Raw genomic sequence first — 25,224 nt, 5'->3', positions numbered from 1 at the left:
CTGCCTGAAAAGGAAATTAAAAAAATAAAGGACATACAAACACATAAGCATCCAACTGTCACCTGTCCTACATCTTTTATTACGAGATAAATCCTGTCTGATTTCTTCCTATCGGTATTCCTGATTTAGAAGAAATGATGGTAATGGCCTTTGTATGTTTGCTCTTTGGTATGGCTTTGTTCTTTGGTTTTTATTTTTTGTTTTTGTTAATGCTGATTGTTAGTTCTAAGACTTACACTTAAACAAATTACAATTTAGCAACATTCTTGCGGGGCTTACAAGGGTTTTTGAAATTTAACTGACCCACAAAAGTGAAAGTCTAGAGAGCTCTCCAGAACACCAACTGAGGCTGTTGATGGCTCCTGGAAGCGCAGGGACTGGGGAGACCAGAGGCCCAGGTGTAAGTCCGGAACCCGACACGGGTTGAATATGTGGTTGTCTGCAAAGTGCCTCTTTGGCAAACTCAGGTTTCTACGTTTGTAAGTGGAAACAGTGAAGGTAGGTTGTTGGTTGTAGAGATATGCTAGGAAGGTTTATGGAAGGGTACAAAGTTCCTCCCTGCCCTCCCCTTCCCTCCCCTCCCTCTCCCCAGCCACAGAGGAAATGGTGCACAGGTGTGCCATTCCCCGCCCCCAAACCGGCCAATTCCCCTAGGAGATCCCTCTCATCTCTTATCACTTAATAAGTTTTCAAAAATGGTAAAACTCGACTAGTTGACATCCTCACATAGATATCTAACAGATAATCAAGTTCAAATATGAATTCCCGTACTCACCCCAATCTGTCCCGTCCACAGCCACCCGCATCTCTGTTGATGGCAACTCCGGGAATCTAATTGCCGAGACTAAAATATGAGCAGTCATCCTGATTCCCATCCTTCTCTCACAACCTACAATCAACGTTTTCAGCATATCATGCTGGCGATATCTTCAAAATACTTCCAGAATCGTACTCTGCCTCATCTCCCCAGTAAAGCCTGTGACCTAGTCTTGGCAAGGATTGGGAGAGGCCCCGGTTCCCTGCCTTTGTCTTTGCCTTTGCGAGGATGTGGGGAAACTCCCCGGTCACCTCGGAAGCCTCTAAAAGATCAGCTCACAACAAGGCATGTGAGGAAGATGAAGAGGTTTATTCACCCAACACACGGGAGAATCACAGAGTGATTACCCAGCATCGCAGTGGGGTCCAGAAATGTGTCTATACTCTCACTTTAGAGGCGAGGGTGAAAAGAGCAATATAGGATATTCTGTTTAGGGGCAATAAATGGTTACTTGGGGGGTAGGGATGAATAGATACTTGGGAGGATCAATGGTGGGAGGAAGTTGATTGACTCGTAAATGATTCTTTTTGGAAATTGAATTAACCTAAGAGCCAGGTATTATATTTAAAACGATTTGGGCCAGGTCTTGTTGCATTCTTGATCTTCTTTCCTGCCATATAATGAGATAACAAGGAAGGAAAGGAAAGGCAATCGCCCTTTGGGTCCAACCGGTCTTCTGTAGATAGAGGGAAAGCCCCTTCCACCCCTGGCTGCTCTCTAAGGCCCTTCAATTCAAAATACTCTTTAGACCAGTGAGTCATACATATTCTGAGGTGGAATTTCCTGAGAATCTTCACCCTTCAGTCCTAATGTGTTTTATTTACTCAGGAACCAGACATGTACTTGCAAAATATAAGTCAAATTATGTCATTCCTTTGCTCAACACTCTCCAGTCATTCTTCATCTGAAGCAGGATAAAAGATAAAATTGATACCATGAGCTAAAAAAAATTTAGTGATCTCTACAGCAGGCAGGATGGGGGGCACGCTGGCTTCTTCCCACTTCTCTGTCTCCACTGGGGACATGGAATGCTCTGCTAGTCCCACATATCAAAGGACTAACTCCCTCACCTCTCTAAAATCTTTGATAACATTTTTCTTTGTTTTTTAATGAGGCCTACCTTGAACACTTTACTTAAAACTCAATCCATCATCTGCCCTAGGGTACTCCTATTCTCTCATCCTACTTAACATTTTCTTTACCCATCATCCATTTTAATGGTGCATATTTTGCTTATTGCCTCTTACTTATTACCCACATGTATGTACTTGCTAGAATATAAACTTTGTGATGGGTGGCTTCTCTGCCCACTTTTTATCATTGATACAACCTAAACATTTCAAATAGTACCTCTAACAAACTAGGAGCTCAATTAGTATTTGTTGAAAACTAAAAAAGAAAGAATTTCATTTCTTAGGAAAAAAAGACTGCTAGACCATATGATCACCAACATCTCTCCTAGCCTCTCTAAAATACTGTTTGTGAATAAAAACAGTATGCCCTCCATAGGTGACCACCTCCCTACATTGATCTAACAGTATGCCCTCCATAGGTGACCACCTCCCGACACTGACCTAAGAGTATGCCCTCCATAGATGACCACCTCCCTACACTGACCTAACAGTATGCACTCCATAGGTGACCACCTCCTTAAGTTGACCTAATTTCTATAGACCAGCCATGCACCACATGTATATATCAGTATAGTAAACCTAGCTCCTTATGTTGACCACCTCCATATGTTGACCAGCTTGTTACAGTCTCTTGGTCAAGTTACAGAGATTCCTCTGCATGTAAAATCAATCCTGTGGACTCACAGGTATACTGTTTAGGATAAACCCTAGTGGCTTCTAGCAACATCAATAAAACAGCAAGATTTTTAAAAAATATTTTATTTATTTATTTATTTTTCTAAAGTCATACATGGCTCAAACCATCTGGTACATCACTAGCTGCTGATCCACCCTCATGAGGGGCTTTTCCCACATCCCTACCAATATTACTCTTAGAGGGAGTTTTAATGTCTCCTGGATTTATTTATTGCTTCTGGCTGCATTGAGGTTCAGTCACTGGGAGATAATTAGAATTTTGCATTGCTTCCATATTCATAGCTGATAGCCAATCCCTGGCCAAAGAGGAAAGAAGACAGAATTATTCATCTAGAAAACAGTCTCCAATCTGGGTCCTCTGAAAATGAGTGCAGCTGAGGCTTGAACAAGCTCTTAGGACTTCAAAGGCAATAGGCTTAGAAGATAGGGACCTCCATCAATGGGCTGATCTGATTACTTTTGTAAGGGATATTTATTTTTATTACATTTTAGAATATTATGGGTTGTAATATTCACTACAGAATATTGCAGATGTTTTATTTACATGGATTGCTTTTGTCCTGCTCGAGTCAAACTTAGATTTGAGTCCAACGTCTATCATTATGATATAATGGGAAATAAATATTTGATCTCTGTCCCTGGTTTCTGGCACAGAGCTCCTAAAACCCTTGAAGTCTCCTGAGTAACAGTAATGATAGAAACACCTTTTGTTATTTCTAACAAGCCCCTATCCACTATGTCAAAAGGTGACTGTGAGTGGGTGAGTAGGCCCGTAGATAACCTCAGGATGGAGCTGGTTGACAAAAGACCAAGGCTTGACAAGTAGGTTGAAGGTTTTAGCTCCACCTCTGGACTCCTGGAAAGGAGAGAGGGGTAGAGGTTGAGTTTAGTAACTAATGGCCAATACTTTAATCACCATGGCTTTCTAATGACACCTCCATAAAAATCTCTAAAAACTCTGTTCAGAGAACTCCAGGATTCATGAACACATTGGGATGCCAAAGAGGTGCACTTTCAGAAAGGGCATGGAGGTTCTCTGCCCCTCACCACATGCCATGCCACATGCATCTCTTCCATCTGTAATAAACTAACATTAGTAAATGCGTCCTAGTGCTCTGTGAGTTGGTTTAGGGAAGTGGTTCTCAACCTTCCTAATACCACGGCCCTTTAATACAGTGCCTGTTGCAACCCACAGGTTGAGAACCACTTGTCTAGAAAATTGCCAAACTGGAGAGGAGTTGTGGGAAAGCAATTTGTGATTATCTGACAGAATTATGGATACCCTGGGCACCCCATTTTCAGAGGCCATTAAAGTGGAGGAAGTCTTATAGGACTGAGCCCTTCAATTTGTGGGGTCTAGGCTTACTGTGAAAAGTTAGTGTCAACACTGAATTGTTAAGTGCCTAGTTGTTGTCACAGAGTTGGTGAATCAGTTGATGATGTCAACAAAGGTACTGTACATTTAGTATCAGGGAGCATGAAAACAGCCCTCACTCACAGAGTAGAACTGGGCAAACCACAGAACTGTTCTGAATTTCAATTTCCTCAATGATGATATGTGCATAATACTTCTTTTGCAACATTACAACTCAGAAATATATATATAATGAATATATAATATATAAATATATATGTAAATATGTATATATAAAATATATAAATATATATATTTCTGAGTTGTATAGTAATGTTGCAAAATTCTTTCTCTTTGTATGTATATAGCAATATATATACGCTATATATATATAAATATTTTTATATATACACACACATACAAAAAATATATATATAAATGAAATCCTAACCTCCTCACAGTAAAGATCCCCCTCTGGCTAAGGAGACCCCAGAGAAACCTTAAAACTGAGTTCCTAGGCATGGCAGGAAGGAAGATTGGACATGCCTCATTATATCCCCTCCCTTGTTAATGGCCATCAGATCTTTCTTCTAAGGATAAAACAGAAACCGATCTGGTGATCCAGACCAGCATTTTTTCCTGATAAGAGACTATCAGCCACAGAGTGGTTTTAACCAGTCTACAGAGGGTTTTTGTGTACTTTCTTCACATTTTGATATCAGAGGGCCGCCATTTCTGAATATGAACCTCATAAAAGGGCATAAAAAGCGCAATCGAGCATGTGCAACTGAGCTTTCACAAATATTCCTGACTCCTTCTATAGTTTGTTAAATATGCATATTTGCACTCTCACTCAATACAAATTTCTGCTTCCATTGTCCCTTCCTCAAAGCATGTGTTTCTGGCTTCTGGCTGGGGCTCTGCTTTCCACTCTATTGGAATGACCACTACAGGCTGCAATATTTTATGAGAAATAAAGCTCTCCTTTCCAAATTTATGAACTCATCATTTTTTAGTTAATAATACGTGTTTGTATATGTGTTCATCAACCCAAAGGAGAGTTTGACTCAAAGAGGTGATCGATAAATTCTAGTCTAATTACTTTTGTTCCTATCATTTTCACTATTCTCATTATCAAATGCATTTTCTATTTTCTTTATTTACTGAAAAACTTTGCATTACCAATAAAACAATTATATTATCAGAAAATATCTCTAAATTCCCTTTGTACTATTTCCCTTTCTTCAGGTAAATGATTTAGTGAACAATAATTAAATGTCAATAAATGAATCATAGATGAATTACCAACATTTGATAGTGCTTTGCAAATAAGGCAAATGAGTCCAGGGAGAGGTAGAAACTATTGACGTTTCCATAAAATTTCTGTACGGCCTCTGGAGGGTAAACATGTTATTCACTTAAAATTTAAGAGTATAAATAGGGGCTGCTGAGGACTTCCCTGGCTATGAAACTGAACAGGGACCTCTGAAGGGCCCGACAGACCTACTTACCATGTAAATAAAGGAAACTCTGGAGTTCCTTCATGGGAAGTTCCAGACAGCTGGCTAGCCTTAAAAAATGGATAGAATACTGGATGAGAAAAATGGTCCTCCAAACAAGCCATAGTCATGAGGAGTTTGGGCTCTCTGTGGAAACTAAAAGCTGGCATCTTAACATATGTTATTGATTTTTTTTTCAGAAAACCCCACCCAATGAAAAATTAAGATAAAGGGAAACTGAGGAATTGAACTCTGATCACTATTTTGATTTTTTGAGACAGAGTCTCACACTGTCACCCTGAGTAGAATGCTGTGGTGCCATAGCTCACAGCAACCTCAAACACTTAGACTCAAGCGATCCTTTTGCCTAAGCCTCCAGAATAGCTTGGACTACAGGTACCCACCTAACTAGCAACAAATTTTTTTATTTTTAATAGAGATGGGGTCTTGTTCCTTTTTTTTTTATTGTTAAATCATAGCTGTGTACATTAGTGCAATCAAGGGGTACAATGTGTTCGTTTCATATACAATGTGAAATATTCTCATCAAACTGTTCAATGTAGCATTTATGGCATTTTCTTAGTTATTGTATGTAGATTTCTATTCTACATTTAGTAAGTTTCACCTGTACCCATTTTAAGATGCACCGTAGGTGTGGCCCAACGCATAACCCTTCCTCTACCCTAACCTCCTCCCTCCCTTCCCCTTCCTTGGCCCTTTCCCCATATTCTTGTGCTATAGTTGGGTTATAGCCTTCATATGAAAGCTATAAATTAGCTTCATAGTAGGGATGAGTACATTGGATACTTTTTCTTCCATTCTTGAGATACTGTGCTAAGAAGAATATATTCTAGCTCCATCCATGTAAACATGAAAGAGGTAAAGTCTCCATCGTTCTTTAAAGCTGCATAATACTCCATGCTATACATGTGCCACAATTTGCTAGTCCATTAGTGGGTCGATGGGCACTTGGGCTTCTTCCATGACTTAGCAATTATGAATTGGGCTTCAATAAACATTCTGGTACAGATGTCTTTGTTATATTGTGATTTTTGGCCTTCTGGGTATATGCCTAGTAAAGGAATCATAGGATCAAATGGCAGGTCTATTATTAGATCTCTAAGTATTCTCCAAACATCCTTCCAAAAGGAACATATTAGTGTGCATTCCCACCAGCAGTGTAGAAGTGTGCCATATTCTCCACATCCATGCCAACATCTCTGGTTTTGGTATTTTGTTATGTGGGCTACTCTTACTGTGGTTAGGTGTAGTAGTTTTGATTTGCATTTCTCTGATGATTAAGGATGATGAGCTTTCTTTTATGTGTTTCTAGAACACGTGTCTGTCTTCTTTAGAGAAGTTTCTCTTCAAGTCCTTTGCCCACCCTGAGATGGGATCACTTGTTCTTTTCTTGCTAATACGTTTGAGTTCTCTGTGGATTCTGGTTATTAAACCTTTATCGGAGATATAACCTGCAAATATTTTCTCCCATTCTGAGGGCTCTCTGCTTGCTTTACTATGTTCTTGGCTCTGCAGAAGCTTTTTAGTTTGATCAGATCCCAGTAATGTATTTTTGATACTGCTTTGATTGTCTGGGGAGTCCTCCTCATAAAATATTCACCCAGGCCGATCTTTTCAGGTTTCCCTGCACTTTATTCAAGTATTTTTATAGTTTCATGTCTTAAGTTTAAAAATTTTTTCCAGTGAGAGTCTATCTTAGTTAATGGTGAAAGGTGTGGGTCCAGATTCAGTCTTTTACAGATCACCAGCAAGTTCACCCAGCACCATTTGTTAAATAGGGAACTTTTTCCCCACTGAATGTTATTAATTGGCTTATCAAAGATCAAATAACAGTAAGTAGCTGGATTCATCTCTTGGTTTTCTATTCTGTTCCAGACATCTACTTCTCTGTTTTTTGTGCCAATACCATGCTGTTTTGATCACTATCAATTTACAGTACAGTCTCAGGTCTGGTTGCGTGATTCCACCTGATTTGTTTTTACTTCTGAGTAATGTTTTGGCTATTCAAGGTTTTTTCTGATTCCATATAACACAAAGTATTATTTTTTCAAGATCTTTAAAATATGACAATGAAACTTTAATAACAATTGCATTAAAGTTATATATTGTTTGGGTGGTATAGATGTTTTAACAATGTTGATTCTTCCCAGCCATGAATATGGTATGTTTTTCCATTTGTTAACATCTTCAGCCACTTCTTTTTCTAAGGTTTCATAGTTCTCTTTATAGAGATCTTTCACTTCCTTTGTTAGGTACACTCCCAAATATTTATCTTATTTGGCACTACTGTGAAAGGAATAGAATCCTTGATGGTTTTTTCGGCTTGGCTATTGTTGGTATATATAAAGGCTACAGATTTATGGGTGTTGATTTTGTAGCCTGAGACATTGCTGTATTCCTTGATCATTTCTTAAAGTTTTTTAGTAGCATCCCTAGTGTTTTCCAGATATACGATCATGTCATCTGCAAAGAGTGAAAGTTTTAGCTCTTCTGACCATATGTGGATACCCTTGATAGCCTTTTCTTCCCTAATTGCAATGACTAAAACTTCCATTACAATGTTAAAGAGCAATGGAGACAATGGGCAACCTTGCCTGGTTCCTGATCTAAGTGGAAATTATTTCAATTTAACTCCATTCAATACGATATTGGCTGTGGGTTTTCTGTAGATGGCCTCTATTAGTTTAAGAAATGTCCCTTCTATACTAATTTTCGTCAGTGTTCTGATCATGAAGGGATGCTGGATATTATCAAAAGCTTTTTCTGCATCAATTGAGAGAATCATATGTTCTTTATTTTTTAGTTTGTTTATGTGCTGAATTACATTTATAGATTTACATATATTGAACTAGCCTTGAGACCCTGGGATAAATCCCACTTGGTAATGGTGTATAATTTTTTTGATGTGTTGTTGGATTCTGTTTGTTAGGATCTTATTGTGTATTTTTGCATCAATATTCATTAGTGATATTGGTCTATAGTTTTCGTTTCTTGTTGGGTCTTTCCCTGGTTTAGGGATCAACGTGATGTTTGCTTCCTAGACTGTGTTGGGTAGTATTCCTTCTTTTGGTAGAATTTGGTAGAAGGTTTGGTAGAATTCTGACATAAAACCATCTGGTCCTGGGCTTTTCTTTTTAGGGAGATTTTGTATAGTTGATGCTATTTCAGAACTTGATATAGGCCTGTTCAACATTTCCACTCCATTCTGGCTAAGTCTTGGTAGGTAGCATACTTCCAGGTATTGGTCGATTTCTTTCAGATTTTCATGTTTCTGAGAGTAAAATTTCTTGTAGTATTTGTTAAGGATTTTTTGAATTTCTGAGGGGTCTGTAGTTATTTTATTGTTACCATTTCTGATTGATGAAATTAGATTTTATTCTTTTTTTCCTGGTTAGGTTGGCCAAATGTTTATCTATTTTATTGACCTTTTCAAAAAACCAACTTTTGGATTTATTGATCTGTTGTATAATTCTTTTGTTTTCAATTTCATTTAGTTCTGCTCTGATTTTGGTTATTTCTTTTCTTCTTCTGGGTTTGGGATTGGAGTGTTCTTCCTCCTCCACTTGCTTGAGATGACCCAGTAAGTTATTAACTTCCTCTCTTTCTGTTTTCTTGAGGAAGGCTTGCAGTGCTATAAATTTCCCTCTTAGGACTGCCTTTGCAGTATCCCAGAGGCTCTGATAATTCATGTCTTGATCATTGTTTTGTTCCAAAAATTTGGTGATTTCCTTCTTAATCTCATCTATAACCCATCTATCCTTCAGCATAAGATTATTCAGCTTCCATGTTTTTGTATGGGTATGCAGATTCCTGTTGTTATTGAGTTCAACTTTTATTCCATGATGGTTGGAGAAGATGCAAGGAATAATTTCTATTATTTTTTTTTTAATTTGCTGAGGTTAGATTCATGACCTAGGATGTGGTCGGTTTTGGAGTATGTTCCATGGGCTGATGAGAAGAATGTGTATTCAGGTTTTGTTGGGATGAAATGTTCTGTAGATGTTGAATGTTCATCCAGATGTTGAATAGTTAAGTTTAAATCTAAAATTTCTTTGCCTAGCTTTTTTTTTGGAGGATCTATCCAGCACTGCTAAAGGGGTGTTAAAAATCTCCAACTACTATGGAACTGGAGGAAATCAAGTTGCTGATGTCTGTTAGAGTTTCTCTTATAAATTGAGGTGCATTCTGGTTGGGTACATAGACATTAATAATTGAAAATCTCATCATATTGAGTATTACCTTTAACAAATACAAACTGTCCATCCTTATCCTTCCTTATTTTGGTTGGTTTAAAGTCTATTGCATTTGCAAATAGGATTACAATGCCTGCTTTTTTCTGCTTTCCATTTGCCTGGAGAATAGATGACCATCCCTTCACCTTGAGTCTATATTTGTCTTTTAATGTAAGATGAGATTCTTATATGCAGCAGATATCTGGATTGAGATTTTGTATCCAGTCAGCCAACCTATGCCTCTTTAGAGGACAATTTAAACCATTCACATTAATTGAGAATATTGATAAGCCTTTCAAGAGGCTGGTGGACATTTTTAATCCTTTTGCGACTGTGGAAGCTAGAATTTGATCAAAATTTTCTGGGTGGGTTTACTTTTATGGTGGAGGATTACGCAGGTCTTTATGGAGGATAGGTCTGAGAATATCCTGGAGAGCTGGTTTAGTTATAGCAAATTTCTTCAACATGTGAATGTCCTTAAAGTATTTAATTTCTCCGTTATAAATGACACTCAGTTTAGCTGGGTACAGAATCCTGGGTTGAAAGTTATTTTATTTTAGGAGATTAAAATTCAATGACCATCTTCTTCTAGCTTGAAAGTTTTCAACAGAGGGATCTGCAGTTATTCTAATATTCTCCCCCTTGTAGGTAATGGTTTTCTTTCATCTGGCTGCTTTCAGAATTTTCTCCTTCATATTAACTTTAGTGAAATTGATTATGATGTGTCTGGGGGATGTCTTATTTGGGGTGAGTCGTGCTGGAGTTCTGAAACTGTCTTCTATCTGAATTTCAGAATCTCTTGGCATGTCTGGAAAGTTCTCTTTCATAATCTCATGGAGAAGAGACTCTGTGCTTTGTGAAGCCACTTCATTGCTTTCGGAGATCCCTATAAGATGAATATTGGTTTTCTTCGAATTATCCCAGAGCTCTCTGAGAGAGTGATCTGTTTTTGCCCTCCATTTCTCTTCCTCTTTGAGAGTTTGGGAGCGTTTGAAAGCCTTGTCTTCGATGTCAGAAATTCTTTCTTGTGCTTGCTCCATTATGTTACTGAGGGATTCTACTGTGTTTCTCAGATGTTTGAGGGCTGCAACTTCTTGTCTCAATGTGTCAAAATCTTTGGTCATTTGGTCTTTGAATTTGTGGAATTCTTGAGACATCTTTTGGGTTACTGCTTGGAATTCTAATTCGATCTTATTTGCTATCCAGATTCTGAATTCAATTTCTGACATCTCAGCTATTTGTGCATAGGATCTTGTGCTGTGTCTGCCCCATTGTTCCTTGGGGGAGTTGATCTACTCTGATTATTCATATTGGCAGGGTTTTTCCATTGATTTCGCCTCATGATTGTTTTTCACTGTTACCTCTGACCATCCTCAGAGTTGGGGAGCTGTCTCCACAATTATTCCCCAGTGGGGTCACTCTTTTGTTGCTGGATCTTTGTTGGGAGTGACCCTGTGTAGCACCTCTGGGGCTGCCCCAGATAAGGAGTTCTGGTTGTGGGAGCAGCTCCGTTGTGTAACAGGGCGGCGGGTGAAGGGTGCACCTGGTTCTGGTAGTGCCTGGCACCCAGTGACTTTGGCACAGACAGCTCAAGGCTCCAGCAGTCTCTGGGCAGGAGAAGGGCTCCATGCAGAGGCAGGGAGGGCTCTGGAGGCCACACAGCTACCAGAGTCCCTGACCAGTTGAGTGGGCCACTGTTGAGGCAGGGAGGGTACAGGAGGGAGGACACGGGGTTGTGCAGCTCCCAGAGTTCCTGGTCAGGATGTGCAGAGGCCTAGTGGGCACGGGTTGCAGGGCACGGGTCGAGGGTCGTGGGTCATGGCGCCACTCGTACGGAAGTCCGGGCAGGCGCGAGTCACCACACAGCTCTTACAGAGGTCTGGGCAGGCTGGAGTCTTGTTCTTGCTTAGCTGCTCTGGAACTCCTGAGCTCAAGCTATCCACTTGCCTCAGTCTCCCAGAGTTCTAAGATTACAGGTGTGAGCCACTGCACCCAGCCTATGATCAGTTTGTTCTAAATGTTCCCCTGAATGGCCAGTTGCATCTACCTTAAAATTCCAAGAATCACTATGTCATAATTAATCCCCCATTTCAGGGGTCACTTAATCAATTGACCCCCAATTTCAGGGGTCACTTAATCAATCAACCTTCAATTTCAGGATGTCTCACTTTGGAGGGCCAGACCAACATATAACTTCCAGGCATTGATTTGCAATGCTGCCTACCTGTAATGTATCCCTACCTTTAAAAATCCCAACTTGTAAGACATCTGGGAGTTGGAATATTCAGCACTAGCTCCTTCCTCTGCTTGAATGACACACTGAAAAGAAAGCCTCTTTCTGCCTCTGCAACTCTCAGCTTCAGTGTTTGGCTTGGCTCTACCAGGTACAAAAGCTGCAGTTTGGTTCAGCAACAACTACTGAAACTTTGCATTATTACCAATAAAATAATTATATTATCAGAAGAGTAAAAACATCTCTTTTATTTTCTATCACAATCCCCCCAGGTTTATTTCCTTTGATACTTATTATCATTATAGTTATCTTGCTCATCTTTTTTATTTCTTTCTTAGTTTCTTTCCTACAGATGTGGAAATTTTACAAGAGCAGGGATCCTAACTTTTATTTTCATCACTCTATTTTTAATACCCAGAGCAATGTCCAGGAAAAAGAATTTCAATAAATGCTTGTGTTGAATGAATGACCAATAATACACATAGCTTTTAAAAGTAAACTTACATGTTTAGAATCTGAGTAAGAAAGAAAGGTGTGAGGTAATACCTTTCACTTTCAGGACTGTTTAGAAAAAGAGAAAAATGGTACAACTGACATGAAATGGCCATTTTTTCCTTTGCCATGTTTGATCATCAACAAAGTTCTTTCTGAAAAATTAAAAAGAAATCACCATTTTTGGGGGGTCTCAGGTGAGAAAAAGCAGAGAGAGACATTCTTCAGGATATGGTAGTCTGTCAGATGTAATCGTGTATCTATCCTTCTCTTTGGATTCACTAAAATGAATAACTTTATTTTAAGAAGCAAAGACCTTCATCTCAATTCATGCTCCACCAGGAAGGAGAGAAGAGAGCGTCACAGTAACATCTCAGACTTCTATGCTCAAAGGGAATTGCCAGCTTCTTCCCCAGGTATCATCCCATTCCTCAGCCATTTTTCTGTATGTTGTGCACTCCCATAGGCCTTGGATGTTAGAGCCAAACACAAACATAGGCTATCCTCTATATTCAGGATAAACTATGTGAAACAGGTCCATGCCTCTGTTAGATCCAACGCAGCCACAATGTAGCCTCCCTGCTTGGGAATGAGTAATTTTGGAAATCATAATTCCTCGTGCACATGGTGCAAAAAGTGACTGCTGAAGCCATTAAGCTATTTGTCACTAGTGACCCAGAAACCCATGGTCCTTTCTTTACTATCTCTACTTGGGCACATTGTAACCATTCTCCAAAGGGACCACATTATCTGCTTTGCCTGAGACCTGCCATCTCTACCTCCTATGTTTTGAGTTATGCTCTTATTCTGTGGGTGAAATGGTTGAAATTCTGGAAAAATTTGGAAGATTAAGTGAGGAAATACCTCTTTCCCTTGTCCCCAGACAGACCATTGAGTTGTATCAATACCCATAGAGTTTCTTAGCCCCAACACAGTGCATTGTTTTATAAAAATAAAGTAGAATTTTATTTTTCTTATTTCAAGTATTACAAAACACAAATATTGTTGGATCATGGGTCACTTCAATAATGCTAGAGTCATTATAAGTGACCATCACCCAGACAGTGTTAATTGTACCCAGTAGGTAGGCTTTGCCCACCTCCTTCCTCCCCTCACCTCTTGCTTGATTTCCAATGACTTTTACTTCTCTCTGCACCTGTGTGTCCATTGCTTAGTTTGTTTATTAGAGAGTACATGTGAGGTTTGTTTTTCCAGTGGGACTTCAGATTAGTACAACCTCTATGGAAACAAGTATGGAGGTACCTGAAAGAATTAAAAGTAAACCTACCATTTGATCCAGCAATCCCACTACTGGGTATTTACCTCAAGTAAAAGAATTTGTTTTACCAAAAGGACACCTGTACTCAAATACTTGTTAGGGCACAATTCACAATCACAAAGATGTGAAATCAACCCAAATAACCATCAGTTTATGGATAAACTAACAAAGTGGCATTTCTTTATTGGGTGAATGAGATTTTATGCCCATTTCAGAGGTATTTTGATCTATAAAAATATGGTCCTTAAACTATATCTACCAGAGTTTACCCTGTGGTAGCAACAAGAGATCAAGGCAAGAGCACGTGTGGGCCTTGACACCTGTCAGACTGGAATTTGAATTATAGCTCTATCATTTACTGCCTATGTTAAGTTGGAAAATTTACTGACTATTCCTAGGCCTATTTTTAATCCTTAAAATGAGAGAAATATACTTATTTATTTTTTTTTTAGATCTTATTAATAAATTTTATTTGGGCAGGAGAACTTGTGCCACAACAGTTTTAGACAGCATGATTAAAGACTATAGCCCTCCCAAGAGTGGTCACAGATATGTACAGTATGTGAAGAAAAAGTTGCACCTCAGAGCTGATCATGATCAAGTTAAAAACACCTGACATACAGTATACGTGCTAATAAATTTCCTTCAGGTCATGACCAACATGAAAAAATCAGAACATAGATACTCAGCAAATGTTCTGTAAATGTGTACAGCAATATGCTGCAGTTAAGAGTTAAAATCAGATTCTACTTTAGTGTTAGCATCAAACCCTTAGGAGAAATCCAAAAAATCTCCTTTCCCATTTACACATGTCAGGAACCATTCACACTTAGGGCCAGGCTGGGCAGCTGGCTGCAGAACCCAACAGGTCTTTGTGCCTGGGATAAAACAGTCAGGGCTAATACTGAAGGTCTCTTTTGCGTCCCGGTGCACATCTGCCTCTGGCTGTAAGAATTTCATTTACCAGCCATTAAATAAAATAGGAGAAAACAATCCAGGTCTCTGGGAATCTCGTCCTTCCATAAGGAAACTGCTCTGCCAATTCAAGTTTCATTCAGTCTGGAAGACAGAGGATTTAAGGCTTTGGTGACAATTAAAATCCTCTGAGAAATTATTTTCCCTCAAAGTCAAGATAAGATAATGTTTGCTGTACTTTCTCTTGACTCTTAAAATGCCTGGTATTCTGTGTAGGGAACTTGCATCTGCATTAAGTCTGCAAAAGAGGAAGGTCTTTCCTCTCCCAACAAGCCACCGTAAATCACTCGACAAACCTCGGCTCTTGTGGAGGCAAGAAAGATATTGAGTCTCAAGCCTTCTAGTACATTGAGGACTGGCAGGGTGGATGCTTGCAAAATACTTGACATCACTGTCAGGATCCATCTGAAAAGCCATGATGGTCTGTTCCATGGCTTCCTGATGACAGCTGGCTGAGGCTAAGAAATACTTTTTTCAGTAGAGTTTGCCTTAGTGTCTTTGCAAGAATCACTCTCACATTTGGAACACTGTCATTTGTTAAGATGAGCAGATGCGGCATCAGATGCACAGTGAACTATTCCATGGGAAGACAATCATCTTCAATGACAGTCCGGCAGACAAAAACAAAGGCCTGTGGCCTGACTTCTTGGGACATCTGCCAAAATTCTCCACTAGCTCATTGATGAGGTCCACTCCAAACGTCAGAGGCATGGCCATGTGCAGCTTTTTCACCATCTCGCTGACCAATTTGTAGGAAATCCATCGAACAGAAGAAACTTTGTCTGCATACAGATTCAGAACAATGGTACATAAATAGTCATAAACATCTCTGGGACTATATAACTCTAGAAGTAAAATCAGCTGTTCAGCTAGTTCAGCTCAAAAGCGCCAGTTTCTACTATTATCTGTCAACAAAAACTCTTGAAGTTGATAAAGATATTCTCTTCTTTTGTCAATATGAAGAAGCTTCAGAAAATCATGCAAGTGTTTAAGGATACCTATCCTGACTTCATCAAGGTCTTTTAAAAACCCATTAAAAATTGGAACCAGATCTGCAGCTGTCAACTGATCTCCAAGAATAACTGCAAGCTCATGGATGGAGAAGGCTAAGTTCTGTGAACTTTCCACTGCATGTCTGATGCCAGAGTCTCATAGATCTCTCAGAGACAGTACCAGTTCTGTCTGCCAAGCGTCAGGGCCACACCTGGAAGGCTGCATGCAGAGTGCTTAGCAATTTCAGTGTCAACCATCTGTGCACAAGAGGGGTCAGTCATAGACAAATACTGATCTAATAAAGCCTGAGGTACAACATCTTGTACTTTAGTTCTCCTTTCTTCTTCAGGGCTAAAACTGCTGCTTGTGCTCAAGTCCGAATCATTGTGAATATAGTAGAGAGCAGAGTCCATACTCTTAACAGCATTGCCAATTAAAGGCACAGAATCATCTTGATTTATTTTACAATTTGGTAGCTTACTTATACCCAGTTCATCTTGCAAACTACTTTTCTGTACTGATGGTCTCTTCCTGAGCGTCCAGGCTAGAAGCATGCAGCGCTGCAGACAGCACATCTACTTGTGCTTTAACATCCAGGTCATCAATGTGGGACTCTAGATTTTCTATCATTTCTTCAAGCTCCTTTCTGGTAGCCATGGTGATGTTTGGAGAACCTGGCATGGGGACTTCAGATGTTTTCTCTGGTCTCTCTGGGCTGAATGCTTCCCCACAGTGCTGTACAAGCTCTAGATCTAGATCTATTTCAGAAAGAGGAGTCCTCCAGAAATGAAAGGAGTTGTACAATTCCTGATCTAAGACTGCTGAGTCTTGTGAATTGGTGCCAATCTCAGGTTGTAATGTAGATCTGTAGATTCCATGTTTTTTATCATTCTCATTATTAGCTGCTTCCTGATAAGATTCTGAGGACATGGTACCACTGAATGGTAAAGAGCTGTCCACACCTGGACATTCCCTGGGTGTTTCAGCAGCATGGGATTCCACTGTGTCATCCAGTTCAACAGTGGAATTACTAACAGTGAGATCTGAAGGAATATTCTCTGGCCTGATTTACACATCCTCTGGGACTTCTTGACCTCTGATCCTATTTCTGTCTTCTATGGACATATCTTCTGAACTTTTGCTTTCTTCCTTAGAATACTGGCCTGAGTTAGACGGATTAGTGAAAGTAGATATGAAAAGTCCCAGAGACTGAAAAGCTGGTTGGCAAGCCCAATGTGAAGGATCACTGATCAGATTAATAAATAGTGCTGATAATTTAGCCTGTCGGATTTCCTAACCTGTTGCACATGAAACCATCATGAAGCATTCAGCACAAGCTTTCTGGACTCCTCATACATTATCAGAACTAAGCTGGAAAAATCTGGGCAGCAACATTTCCTCAGTAGCTTGCCGACCAACTACACTACAAATATCTCCAACATTGGTAGCATAGACCTTTTGAACATAAAACATTCTACAATCACTGCACATTTCACAAAACCTAGGAAGGATAACATGCTTTGTAATATCCTTCCCAACCCTGGGAGCCTTTTTGCACATTATAGCCACAGCTTCTGTTTTCACATCATCATTGCTATCTGGGATGGTCAGGTCTATGAGAACGGGACACACTTTGGGCTCCACGTCAAATTGCTCAATTAGCTCCTGCTCCAGCAAAGCCAGCAAGGCTGCCTGACTTGTTTTCCTCACCTGATTATTCTGATCTGCAAGGTATCGAACCACAATAGGCAATAAGTATTTGGAAAAAGCACATGGTTTTGAAGGCAAATTTTCTTGACAAAACAATGCAATATGAAACACCTGTTCTATCAGCTCCGCTCTCACAGTGGGTTCTAAATCTTTAGTCAATCTGCTAATTCTTTCCAAAACAGCAATACAATCCCTTTCATCATCACAGACTTCCCTCAATGTATTCAGCAAACTCTGGGCCACCATTTGTCTGTTAAAAGCGGTCTCACTTGCAGCATACTTGTACAATCTTCCCAGTGGCCTCACCAACATTTCATCTTGTGAGATGAAATCCAGGGCTGAAGGTATAATAAGCATATTAGCTCCAAGCTGTAGTCATCCACACCAAATCCGTCTGCGTCCTCCTGCAGGTCTTCCTGGAGCAGCGAGAGGTCGGCCATCTTGTTTTTTCTTTTTTTTATTACATCATAGCTGTGTACATTAATGCGATCATGGGGCACCATACACTGGTTTTATAGATCATTTGACACACTTTCTTCACACTGGTTAACATAGCCTTTCTGGCATTTTCTTAGTTATTGTGTTAAGACATTTACATTCTACATTTACTAACTTTCACATATACCCTTGTAAGATGCACTGCAGGTGTAATCCCACCAATCACCCTGCCTCCAAACAACTCCCCCCTCCCTCCCCTACCTATGCACCTTCCCCCTATTCTTAGGTTATAACTGGGTTATAGCATTCATGTGAAAGCCATTAATTAGTTTCATAGTGGGGTTGACTACAATGGATACATTTTCTTCCATTCTTGAGATACTTTACTAAGAAGAATATGTCCCAGCTCCATCCATGCAAACATGAAAGAGGTAAATTCTCCATCTTTCTTTAAGGCTGCATAATATTCCATGGTCTACATGTACACATCCACGCGAACATCTCTGGTCTTGGCATTTTGTGATATGGGCTAATCTTACTGGAGGCAGATGGTATATAAAGGTAGTTTTGATTTGCATTTCTATGATGATTGAAGATGATGAGCATTTTTTCATATGTCTGTAGGCCATATGCCTATCTTCTTCAGAGAAGTTTCTCTTCAAGTCCCTTGCCCAGACTGTGATGGGATCATTTGTTCTTTTCTTGCTTATACGTTTGAGTTCTCTGTGGATTCTGGTTATTAAACCCTTGTTGGAGACATAACATGCAAATACATTCTCCCATTCTGAGGGCTGTTTGCTTGCTTTACTTACTGTGTTCTTGGCTGTGCAGAAGCTTTTTAGTTTGATCAGGTCCCAGTAGTGTATTTTTGAAGCTGTTTCAATTGCCTGTGGGGTCCTCCTCAAAAAGTACTCGCCCAGACCAATCGTCAAAAATTTTCCCTCCATTCCCTTGTAGTATTTTGATAGTTTCACGTCTTAAGTTTAAATCTTTAATCCAGTGAGATTCTATCTTAGTTAATGGTGAAAGGTGTGGGTCCAGTTTCAGTCTTCTGTATGTTTCCAGCCAGTTCACCCAGGACCATTTGTTAAATAGAGAATCTTTTCCCCACTGAATGTTTCTAGTTGGCTTGTCAAAGATCAAATGATGATAAGTAGTTGGATTCATCTCTTGGTTCTCTATTCTATTCCAGACATCTACTTCTCTGTTTTTGTGCCTATACCATGCTGTTTTGATCACTATCAATTTATAGTATAATCTGAGGTCTGGTAGCATGATTCCTCCTGCTTTGTTTTTATTTCTGAGTAATGTCTTGGCTATTCAAGGTTTTTTGTGATTCCATATAAAACGAAGTACTATTTTTTCTTCTTTTGGGGGGGTGTTATTACATCTAACTTTATTTATTTATGCTTTTTTATTAAATCATAGCTGTGTACATTGATATAATCATGGGGCATCATTCACTACCTTCACAGACCATTTACCAAGTTTCACATATAACCTTGTAAGATGCACAGCTGCTGTAATCCCACCAAACCCCTTCCCTCTACCCACTTCCCCCTCCCCGCCCCTTCCCCCTATTCTTAGGTTGTAACTGGGTTATAGCTTTCATGTGAAAACCCTAAATGAGTTTCATAGTAGGGCTGAGTACATTGGGTACTTTTTCTGCCATTCTTGAGATACTTTACTAAGAAGAATATGTTCCAGCTCCATCCATGTAAACATGAAAGAGGTAAAGTCTCCATCTTTCTTTAAGGCTGCATAATATTCCATGGTGTACATATACCACAATTTATTAATCCATTCGTGGATCAATGGGCATTTGGGCTTCTTCCATGACTTAGCAATTATGAATTGGGCTGCAATAAACATTCTGGTACAAATATCTTTCTTATGATGTGATTTTTGGTCTTCTGGGTATATGCCCAGTAGATGTATTACAGGATTGAATGGCAGATTTATTTTTAGATCTCTAAGTGTTCTCCATATCTCTTTCCAAAAGGAATGTATTAATTTGCATTCCCACCAGCAGTGAAAAAGTGTTCCCTTTTCTCCACATCCATGCCAACATCTCTGGTCTTTGGATTTTGTGATATAGGCTAGTCTCACTGGAGCTAGATGGCATCTCAAAGTAGTTTTGATTTGCATTTCTCTGATGATTAAAGATTATGAGCATTTTTTCATATGTCTGAAGGCCACGTGCCCGTCTTCTTCAGAGAAGTTTCTCTTCAAATCCCTTGCCCAGCCTGCGATGGGATCCCTTGTTCTATTCTTGCTAATGCGTTTGAGTTCTCTGTGGATTCTGGTTATTAAACCTTTTTCAGAGACATAACCTGCTAATATCTTCTCCCATTCTGAGGGCTGTTTGCTTGCTTTACTTACTGTGTTCTTGGCTGTGCAGAAGCTTTTTAGTTTCATCAAGTCCCAGTAGTGTATTTCTGAAGCTGCTTCAATTGCCCGGGGGGGTCCTCCTCATAAAATACTCGCCCAGACCAATTTCTTCAAGGGTTTTCCCTGCACTCTCCTCTAGTATTTTTACAGTTTCATGTCTTAAGTTTAAATCTTTGATCCAGTGAGAGTCTATCTTAGTTAATGGTGAAAGGTGTGGGTCCACTTTCAGTCTTCTACAGGTTGCCAGCCAGTTCACCCAGCACCATTTGTTAAATAGGGAATCTTTTCCCCCTTGAATGTTTTTAATTGGCTTGTCAAAGATCAAATAACGGTAAGTAGCTGGATTCATCTCTTGGTTCTCTATTCTGTTCCAGACATCTACTTCTCTGTTTTTGTGCCAGTACCATGCTGTTTTGATCACTATCAATTTGTAGTATAGTCTGAGGTCTGGTAGCGTAATTCTTCCTGCTTTGTTTTTATTTCTGAGTAATGTCTTGGCTATTCGAGGTTTTTTCTGATTCCATGTAAAATGAAGTATTATTTTTTTAACATCTTTAAAGTATGACAGTGGAGCTTTAATAGGGATTGCATTGAAATTGTATATCGCTTTGGGTAGTATGGACATTTTAAGAATGTTGATTCTTCCCAGCAATGAGCATGGTATGTTTTTCCATTTGTTAACATTTTTAGCTATTTCTTTCTTTTAGAGTTTCATAGTTCTCTTTGTAGATATCTCTCACATCCTTTGTTAGATAAACTCCCAAATATTTCATCTTTTTTGGCACTACTGTGAATGGGATAGAGTCCTTAACTGTTTTTTCAACTTGACTATTGTTGGTATATATAAAAGCTACCGATTAATGAATGTTGATTTTGTAACCTGTGACGCTGCTGTATTCATTGATCACTTCTAAGAGTTTTGTAGTAGAATCCCTGGTATTTTCAATCATATCATCTGCAAAGAGTGAAAGTTTGATCTCTTCTGACACTATATGGATACCCTTGATCACCTTTTCTTTTCTAATTGCAGTGATGAAAACTTTCTTTACAATGTTAAAGAGCAGTGGAGACAATGGGCAGCCTTGTCTGATTCCTGATCTGAGTGGAAAAGATTTCAATTTAACTCCATTCAATACGATATTGGCTGTGGGTTTGCTGTACATGGCCTCTATCAGTTAAAAAAATGTCCCTTCTATACCAATTTTCTTAAGTGTTCTGATCATGAAGGGATGATGGATATTATCAGAAGCTTTTTCTGCAACAATTGAGAGAATCATATGGTCTTTATTTTTTAATTTGTTTATGTGCTAAATTATATTTATATATTTACAGATGTTGAATCAGCCTTGAGACCCTGGGATGAAACCAACTTGTCATGATGTATAATTTGTTTGATGTGTTGCTGGATTCTGTTTGTTAGGATCTTGTTGTATATTTTTGCATCTATATTCATTGGTGATATGGGTCTATAATTTTCTTTTCCTGTTGGGTCTTTTCCTGGTTTGGGGATCATGGTGATGTTTGCTTCATAGAACGTGTTGGGTGGTCTTCCTTCTTTTTCTACATTTTGTAACAGGTTGAGTAATATAGGTACTAATTCCTCTTTAAAGATTTGGTAGACTTCTGATGTGAAGCCGTCTGGTCCCGGGCTTTTCTTTTAGGGAGATTTTGTATGGTTGATGCTATTTCAGAATTTGACATGGGCCTGTTCAACATTTCCACTTGATTCTGGCTAAGTCTTGGAAGGTGACGTGCTTCCAAGTATTGGTCAATTTCCTTCAGATTTTCCTATTTCTGAGAATAAATTTTCTTGTAAAATTTATTAAGGATTTTTTTTTTTTTTTTTTTGGTAGAGACAGAGTCTCTCTTTATGGCCCTTGGTAGAGTGCTGTGGCCTCACACAGTTCACAGCAACCTCCAACTCCTGGGCTTAAGCAATTCTCTTGCCTCAGCCTCCCAAGTAGCTGGGACTACAGGCGCCCGCCACAATGCCCGGCTATTTTTTGGTTGCAGTTTGGCCGGGGCCGGGTTTGAACCCATCACCCTCAGTATATGGGGCTGGCACCTTACCGACTGAGCCACAGGCACCGCCCTATTAAGGATTTTTTGAATTTCTGAGGAGTCTGTTGTTATTTTGTCTTTATCATTTCTGATTGATGAGATTAGAGGTTTTACTCTTTTTTTCCTAGATAGGTTAGGCAAAGGTTTATCTATTGTATTGACCTTTTCAAAAACCCAACTTTTTGATTTATTGATCTGTTGTATAATTATTTTGTTTTCAATTTCATTTAATTCTGCTCTAGTTTTGGTTATTTTTTGTCTTCTACTGGGTTGGGGGTTGGAATGTTTTTCCTTTTCCAGTTGCTTGAGATGTCTCATTAAGTTGTTAACTTCCTCTCTTTTCATTCTCTTGAGGAATGCTTGCAGTGCTATAAATTTCCCTCTTAGGACTGCCTTTGTGGTATCCCAGAGTTTCTGATAATTCATGTCTTCCTCATCGTTTAGTTCCAAAAATTTTGCAATTTCCTTCTTAATATCATCTCTGAGCCAGCTATCATTCAGCATAAGGTTATTTAACTTCCATGTTTTTGTATGAGTATGCAGATTCCTGTTGTTACTGAGCTCAACTTTTATTCCAGGGTGGTCCAAGAAGATGCATGCAATAATTTCTATTTTTTTAAAATTTACTGAGATTAGACTTGTGACCTAAGATGTGATCGATTTTGGAGTATGTTTCCTGGGCTGATAAAAGAATGTGCATTCATTTTTGTTGGGATGAAATATTCTATAGATGTCTGCTAAATCCAAATGTTGGATGGTTAGGTTTAAATCTAAAATTTCTTTGCTCAGCTGCTTAGTGGAGTATCGATCCAACACTGCCACAGGAGTGTTGAAATCTCCAACTATTATGGAGCTGGAGGAAATCAAGTTGCTCATGTCTGTTAGACTTTCTCTTATAAATTGACGTGCATTCTGGTTGGGTGCATAAATATTAATAAGTGAAATTTCATCATATTGAGTATTACCCTTAACAAATATGAAGTGACCATTCTTATACTTCCTTACTTTTGTTGGTTTAAAGCCTCTTGTATCTGCAAATAAAATTGCAACACCTGCTTTTTTCTGATTACCATTTGCCTGAAATATAGACGACCATCCTTTCACCCTGAGTCTATATTTGTCTTTTAAGGTAAGATGTGACTCTTGTATGCAGCAAATATCTGGCCTGAGTTTTTATATCCAGTCAGCTAACCTGTGCCTCTTTAGAGGACAGAATAAGCCATTCACATTAATGGAGAATATTGATAAGTCTGGAAAAATTTTGGGTAATTTTCAAAAGTCCAGTGGACATTTTTAATCCTTTTTCCACTGTGGAAATTAGATTTACTTTTGTGATAGAGGATTGAGCTGGTCTTTATGGAGGATATGTCTGAGAATATCCTGAAGAGCTGGTTTGGTTATGGCAAATTTCTTCAACATATGAATGTCATTAGTGTATTTAATTTCTCCATCATAAATGAAACTCGGTTTAGCTGGATACAGATCCTGGGTTGAAAGTTATTTTGCTTTAGGAGATTAAAAATCGATGACCACTCTCTTCTAGCTTGAAAAGTTTCAGCAGAGAGATCTGCAGTCATTCTAATATTCTTCCATTTATAGGTAATGGCTTTCTTATGTCTGGCTGCTTTGAGAATTTTCTCCTTCATGTTAACTTTAGTGAAGTTAATTATGATATGCCTTGGGGATGTCTTATTTGGATTGAGTCATGCTGGGGTTCTGAAAGTGTCTGCTATCTGAATTTCAGAATCTCTTGGCATGTCTGGAAAATTCTCTTTCATAATTTCATGGAGAAGGGCCTCTGTGCTTAGCAAGGCCACTTCATCACTTTCAGGGATTCCAATGAGGCGGATATTAGCCTTCTTCGAATTATCCCACAGCTCTTTGAGAGAATGATCTGTTTTTGCTCTCCATTTCTCTTCCTCTTCAAGAGTTTGGGAGCATTCAAAGGCTTTGTCTTCAATGTCAGAAAACCTTTCTTCTGCTTGCTCCACTCTGTTACTGAGGGATTCTACTGTATTTTTCAGATCTTTGAAGGCTGCAAATTCTTGTTTCTGCGTGTCAAAATCTTTGCTGGTTTTGTCTTTAAATTTGTTAAATTCTTGAGACAACTTTTGAACTTCTCCTCGAATTTCTAATTCCAACTTTTGAATTGCTGGTCGAATTTCTAATTCCAAATTTTCCTCCATTTTAATAATCTTGTTTGCAATCCAATTTTTTAATTTGATTTCTGATATCTCAGCCAGCTATTTATGAATGGGATCTTCAGTTCCTTCTGCTATATCTTTCCTTGGGGGGGGGGTGTTGATCTATTCTGGTTATTTATATTATCAGAGTTTTTCCACTGATTCCAACCCATGACTGTTTTACACTGTTTGGTTTTTCCTCTGGAGCTTTGTTGAGTACCTGTACAGTGCTATGGCCTGAGAAACTGGGGCCCTGTTCGGTGTGGTGGGGCTAAGTGGTTCTGTCTTGTTTTCAACTGGTCTCTGTTTGACCCTAGTGAAACAGTTACTCTGGGTTGAAGTCTCAGCTGTGGAGTAATACCAGCAATTAAGTCACCCCGCAGGCAACAATTGGAAAAGGAAAATCAAACCTTCTTGCAACCACACACCAGGGCACCACCTGAGTAGTCCTCGGGCGATTGGCTCTATTCAAAAAGTCCAAATCAATTGCCTCAGTCAGCACCTGTCTCAGGTGGGAGAGTTTAAAAGGGCTCTGGCAACTGGATCACAGGGGCCTGGTGACTACTCTGATATGGCTTGTTCCAGTGCTGCATGGAGTCAGGAGGAGCCACCCAGCAAATAGATCAGTCTGGGAACGTTGATGCCTCCTTCCCCACCTTGCACCTCTGGCACACCCAGTCACTAATAGTCCCGCAGGCCTTTGACCCAGTTGCCTAT

General features: G+C 39.2%; 1 pseudogene; it reads right to left on the bottom strand.

The window, feature by feature from the left end:
* Positions 1-275: 275 nt before the first annotated feature.
* On the bottom strand, positions 276-17,874 carry LOC128576211 (serine/threonine-protein phosphatase 4 regulatory subunit 1-like; annotated as a pseudogene).
* Positions 17,875-25,224: the final 7,350 nt, after the last annotated feature.

The sequence above is a fragment of the Nycticebus coucang genome, chromosome 24 (genome assembly GCF_027406575.1).
Source record: "Nycticebus coucang isolate mNycCou1 chromosome 24, mNycCou1.pri, whole genome shotgun sequence".
Taxonomy (NCBI): Eukaryota; Metazoa; Chordata; class Mammalia; order Primates; family Lorisidae; genus Nycticebus; species Nycticebus coucang.
Note: the sequence above shows the minus strand (reverse complement) of the source record. Positions and strands in the feature narration are given on the sequence as shown.